The sequence below is a fragment of the Diadema setosum genome, chromosome 4 (assembly GCF_964275005.1).
Source record: "Diadema setosum chromosome 4, eeDiaSeto1, whole genome shotgun sequence".
Lineage (NCBI taxonomy): Eukaryota > Metazoa > Echinodermata > Echinoidea > Diadematoida > Diadematidae > Diadema > Diadema setosum.
Genome location: NC_092688.1, coordinates 4,745,160 through 4,751,683, shown reverse-complemented (window position 1 = coordinate 4,751,683; position 6,524 = coordinate 4,745,160). Strand labels below are relative to the sequence as shown.

General features: G+C 37.2%; 1 pseudogene; it reads left to right on the top strand.

Moving 5' to 3' along the window:
* Positions 1-1,439: 1,439 nt before the first annotated feature.
* Positions 1,440-4,570, top strand: LOC140227417 (uncharacterized; annotated as a pseudogene).
* Positions 4,571-6,524: the final 1,954 nt, after the last annotated feature.

Here is a 6,524-nt window from a genome sequence, read left to right as displayed (position 1 = left end):
GTTCAAGTCAAGCAAAACCAGTAGCAGTATTTCTAGGAAACCGTAATAGCATCCGATGTCAAGAAATTTCGAACAGAAATTGTACAAGTACTGAAAAAAAGTGAATTAGTTCAGAGGAAGGGTCCTTCAGCACTTCGTCGGCGACCATCCGAACCGTCGTATTTATATGTCAAAATTCGGTAAATTTTTCGAATTTCAGATTTTGCCGTTTTAAGAAAGCCCAGCACACACTCTTTCTACTCACAAAATTTTGAAACCGGATTTTGTGTTTTTAACAGAGAAATTTGATATACGTCATTTTGCCTGAACGCGAATTGGCTGAAGGCGTTCATCCGAACCGACGTATCGCTATACGTCGGTTCGGGTGGGCGCGAATCTTCGAGTCGCGTTCAGAGAAGGTGTCGTATCGCCAGGTTAGCCAGAACTGGCAGAAGCAGACGATGGAGCGTCAACCCAGTTCGGGAAACCCACTCACAAGGGGGGCCCCTCCTTATAAGTAACCCGTCCCCTTTATAAGTAACCCCGTCCCCCTTATAAGTAACCCCCGGGGCACCCCTTATAAGGAGTCTCCACGCTTTTTGCAATGCAACGCGAAAATGAAAGGACTGCGGCAATTCGCTTGATTATGTCCATAAAGCTTCACAAGTTTCCTAGTTACTCACGAAATTTGAGCAAAATCGGTTTGAGGCATCATATCTAAAATCATGGATTTAAATGCGATGTCAAACGACCCATGCGAATGCTGAAATGCGAGCGATTACTGGCGTGAGTGTCGCCAGGCGCGGCGGCGCGGCAATGCTTGAGTGCAGACGTGGCGACCGAGTACGTACTCAGTCGCCACGTCTGCACCAAAGAGTATAGAAGCGCACGCATCGTGCGCTCTATACTCTTTGGTCTGCGCTTCTATACTCATAATATTGAAATCACTGCAATGAACGCTTTAGTGTGTTAACAGGCCAGAGGGCAGTACTTGAGTAAGCCCCTCCTGTGATATCTAATAGTAATACGCTGATGTTCCACTACAATTAAAATATATAAATTGAGGTCTAAATGCAATGTTCCACTTGTCAGATCTAGCCTAGCTAGGCTATAGGTGCTCACACATTCTAGAGAGTAGTTTTGCAGTACCATAAGCACAGGGAATCTTCGCCCTCTATCTGTTTATAATATGAGTTGAATTGTGCTTTTGCATTTTAATGATCAATGTATAAACAGACCACTAGATAGGCTTGAGGTAAAACATTTCTGCTAAAATTAAACATATTTTTTTTAATACACTTGTAGTGAATGTTTTTGTTTTTGTTACAGGTCTTTGTCCTCAGGGAAACCAACAGATGTTGAAGTCCTTTGGGACAAAGATGGGTACGAGGAATACCGTAGCTGTTGATCAGCTGAAATTCAGGAAGGGCAGCTTCCCACGACTTGCAGTTCGTGTGTCAATGCGATGGCACAGGAAACTGTGGAAATGCACAGTTACTGCTGTGTATGGGGGGAGAGAATTCTGAAAGCAGTAGCGATGATGGAAACACAAGCACCGCAGACAGCAGTGACGAAGATGATACTTCTGATTATGACGATGATGACAACATTTACCTGGCGAAATTAGGTAAGATTGAGCGCACACAAATGAATACATACTTGTAGTAAAAAGTATGGACAGTATACAGTGTGTGTGTTTATTCAATGCCTCTAATAACCTCATAACTGTGCTGCAATGTTAGAAGTAGCTTACTCCATACTGCATGAATGCATTTAAGTAGTGCCTGGTATATGAGGTTTTCATGGTGTCAACTCGTATACAGCACAACCTGGTATACCATGTTTTCAAAATAAAGACATGAGCCTGTACTTGTGTAGCCTTAATTCATGTTTATTAGTGTTATGCCTGCAAAAAAAAAAAAAAAATCTTTAATGAACAGATTAGACCTTCTATCAGTATCTTTTCTTTTTCTGTGTCACATCTGCTTGTATTTTGTGTTAGTTACTTTTTCCAATTTCATAATGCCCTTGTTTTGCTGCAAAACTGAAGATCTATGTGTGTAGCCAGCAAGGCTGAGTTTAAAAAATGTTGACTTGCTGACCCCATTCGGGTGCTCTATAGTAACAAAAGAGTTTGTAAGCCTATTAGCAAATGCTATTTTTGTGCCTCACTTCCAATGATGTTTTTGTATTCTTCATAGGCACATGCAATTGACTGTGGAAAGACGATGCATGTACCGCTTGACTGATTTTGCATTTAATGCAGATCACCAGCCTATCCGATCTCTGCTGATGGGCAAAAATAAAACTCTTGTTTGTGGACATTTACATAGGGCTATCTGAAAATTGTGTTATTAAAAGGTTAATCTTAATTAAAAAAAAAATATAAATTAAACTTTAAAAAAAATATATCAACAGTGAAAAATATATGCACTATGTATATGTTGTTTTCCTCATTTATAGTTGGCATCAAAAAGGACATCGGCTGCATTCCAGAGATACCAAAGCTAGTATTGAACAGTGAAGGAGCACCGTTAGATCCATCCCAGCAGAATGTCAGCTCTGACCAACTTCTCAATGGTGAGTGTTTGTAAAGCCTTAATCTTGTTCAGAAACCCAAGCAGATAATGGTTGAATCAATCTTGTTGGAATATCAATTAGTAATTCAGATTAAATTATGCTATTGCTGACATAATAGCAAATAAAAAGATTGACAGCAACTATACACAAGCAAAGAATGTAACATCCTGGCTACCATGTACCAGTATTTTTTTGCAGTTGTCAGGGGTGGGTCAAGGAATTCTGTAAATTGGGGGGTGGGAACTTCACGCACATCTCCAGTTTTTCTCTGTTTATTTTTTGTTATAAAAAAGGGCATCTTAAACCCCATGTGTCCTTGCGCAGATCCACAATGGGTTGTAATCTGGATTACAAAGAAATGATAAAGTCAATCTTTCAATAAATATGATTTTTAAAAGATGTAATATCTATGCACCATATGTATTTTCTTTTTCTTTTTGTTTTCTTCATTTCCAGTTGGCATCACCAAGGACATGTACTGCATTCACGAGACCAATACCAGAATTGAACAACGAAGCACCATCGGATCCATCTGAGCAAAATGTCAGCTCTGACCACCTTCTCACTTGTGAGTTTTTGTAAAGCCTTAATCTTGTTGGGAAACCCAACCAGATATTGCTGCATTAATCTTGTTGGAATATCCATTAGTAGTCGAGATTAAATGATGCTATTGCTGTCTTATACACTTTAATAGCAATTAAAAAGGATGACATAAACTACATACAAGCAAAGAATGTAGTATCCTGGCAACGATGTACCAGTGTTTTTTTTTTTTTTTTTTTTTTTTTGCAGTTGTCAGGGGTGGGTCCGGGAATTCTGTGAAGTTGGGGGGGGGGGACCACACGCATGTCCTCCAGTTTTTATATTCATTTCTTTTGTTTAAAAAAAAAGACAAAAATAAAGGGTATCTTACACCCGATGTGCCCCACATGAATCAACCACTGGTTGCAATCTGGATGACATGTTATCCTTCTTGTCATATTGTAACAAATGGCTAACACACAACTGGAGAATGTAGCTTGTCTGGCAATTGTACCTGGACCTTCCAAGCAGAGTGATAATCTATGAGCAATTCTCAAATAAGGATGCGTGTACCGTTTGACTGCTTTCGCATTAATGCAGATCACCAGTCTGTCCGATCTCTGCTGATGGGCAAAAAAACTCTTGTTTGTGGACATTTCCAAAGGGCTATCTGAAAATTGTGCTATTAAAAGGTTAATCTTAGTCAAAGAAATTATAAAGTCAATTTTTCAATAAATATGATGGAAACAAATGGAATATTTGTGCACCATGTGTATTTGTTTTTCTTTTTGTTTTCTTCATTTCCAGTTGGCATCACCAAGGACATGGACTGCATTCAAGAGATACCAATGCTAGTATTGAACAATGAAGCACTGTCAGATCCATCCCGCAGAATGTCAGCTCTGACCAACTTCTCACTGGTGAGTGTTTGTAAAGCACTTAATCTAATTGGGAAACCCAGCCAGATATTGCTGACTCAATCTTGTTGGATTAAGCATTAGTAATCCGGATTAAATGATGCTATTGCTGTCATATAATAACAAATAAAAAGAATGACATCAACTATACACAAGCATAGAATGTAGCATCCTGGCTGATATGTACCATTATTATTATTATTATTATTTTTTTTTTTGCAGTTGTCAGGGGTGGGTCCAGGAATTCTGTGAAGTGTGTGTGTGTGGGGGGGGGGGGGAACCACACGCTCGTCCTCCAGTTTTTTTTCTGTTGATTTTTTGTTTAAAAAAACAAAAACGATAAGGGCATCTTACACCCCATATGTCCACACATGGATCCACCACGAGTTGTAATCTGGATGTCATCTTGTCCTTTCAAAGAAATGATAAATTCAGTCTTTAAATAAACATGATAATACAAATGTGTATCTTGTTTTTCTTTTTGTTTTCTTCATTTCCAGTTGGTATCACCAAGGACATGGACTGCATTCAAGAGATACCAATACAGACTTTGTACCAGAATTGAACAATGAAGCACCATCAGATCCATCCCAGAAAAATGTCAGCTCTGACCATCTTCTCACTTATTATTGCTTGCCTATGGTGCCTACAGTTGTTTGTGCATGCAAAAGCAATTTAGTCTATGTATTCAAATTTTTGATTTATCACTCAGCACTATCTCCCCACCACAATTCGCCATGTTATGATTTGTCTATTCTATAGCTATTAAATATTCTATGATATTGTAATAACCTTTGATATTTCTTTAACAATAATTGTCATATTTTTTCATGTGAAAGATGTACATGTAACAGCTTTATTCCTTCTTCCAAATGTGATTTGATTTCTGTAGGACCATTGCGTAGATATTACTGTTATATCGAAATGAAAGTACAATCACAAACATGCACATAATAACAACTCATATCATACTGATTTTTTTTTTTTTTTAGCCCTAAGACCTGCGTTATCAGAGATTCACTAATACATGTATTAGGAGGAAGTTGGCCCTCTGCTTTAAGCCATTTCCATCTAATGAATGTTTCAGAATGTATTTCAATATAAACTGCATTGTGTACAATTTTCTCATGTTAAAATTGGTTTGACAATTAATTTAGATCAATATTTATTTTACCAAAGACATCTTGATTTGTACATTTAAAAATTTTCGAGGAAATGTAACCATTGTATTAAAGGACATGGTCATTATCAATGAATTTAAATCAATATTCATTTTACAGTACCACAGACATCTTGATCATTCTGTAAATTTAAAAGTTTTTAATGAAATTTGACCATTGTATTTAAGGACATGTTCATTCCTTTTCTTTTCTTTTTGGATGTGAGATATGGATTGATTTTTAAATAAATATTGCTGAATTTTAATGCAGCATTGTCTCAAGACTCACTTTTTTTTTCTCTCTTCTATGTACTGTGATCTCATATCATGAGGAAATCATAATATTATGCACACTAAAATGTCAGCATATATAATTGGAAGTGAAATGATATTCATAGTACTACATGTACTTGAATATCATTTAAGTCTGTAGGGGTCTGTAGGACAATACACCTTTATCATTTGTGTGAACAAGTACAATCCATGTTTGTGTGTGTAGATGTTTCTGTGTAGAAAATTAATTTGCATCTGTTTCAGAGTCCTGAACGTATATTATATAAAAAACAAACAAACAATAATGTGAGACAGACGTGTGGCTAAGCAAATTTTTTGCTTGTTATTTCTGATGAGCAAGCTGATAATTGAGTTTTACCCAACAGAATGATCATGAATTATGTCTGCCATGCATGTGGTCTGGTTTAAAGCTGTAAAAGAGAATCTTTATTCATGGCTTCAAATGTACAGTATCCATCATGGCAGCTTAGAAAGAATGAAAGTTAGGTCATTACAGTCATGATTGCAACATGAATTATCACAAAGAATAGCAAGGCTTGGATGTGTGATTTTGGTTTTTGTTTGTAGTATTGGAGAGTAGGAGAGAGGGTTAAAGCGTGGCAAGTGAAAGAGAAGAGGTGGAGGAGAGCATGAGAAGATGAAATGAGAGGGAAAAAAAAGAGGCAGGCTGCAATGAAAAAGCAATAATTTCATAAGCTCCACCTCTTTCACAATACAATATGTATAACCACTTTTTGCCTGGTACAAATTAGATACAAACTGATCAAAGATAATGTGTGCTAAACATGGAGTGGGTTTTTTGATTGTTTGTTTGTTGGTTTGTTTTTTACAGCAAAGGAACACTCGTCTGATGCCTGAAGCGTAATTCATGTGAAAAAACAAAAAACAAACAAACAAACAATCTGCAGAGGAACCTCCCCCCTCCCCCACCAGTGTTTCATCATGCATGTCAAAACTAGACCTTGGACGTATTTGTACTACATCTTATGAAATTATGACACTGCATAGTTGCATTCACACAAAAATATGCACGAAATCACTCGTTTTATAGATAAATACCATGTAACTATGCA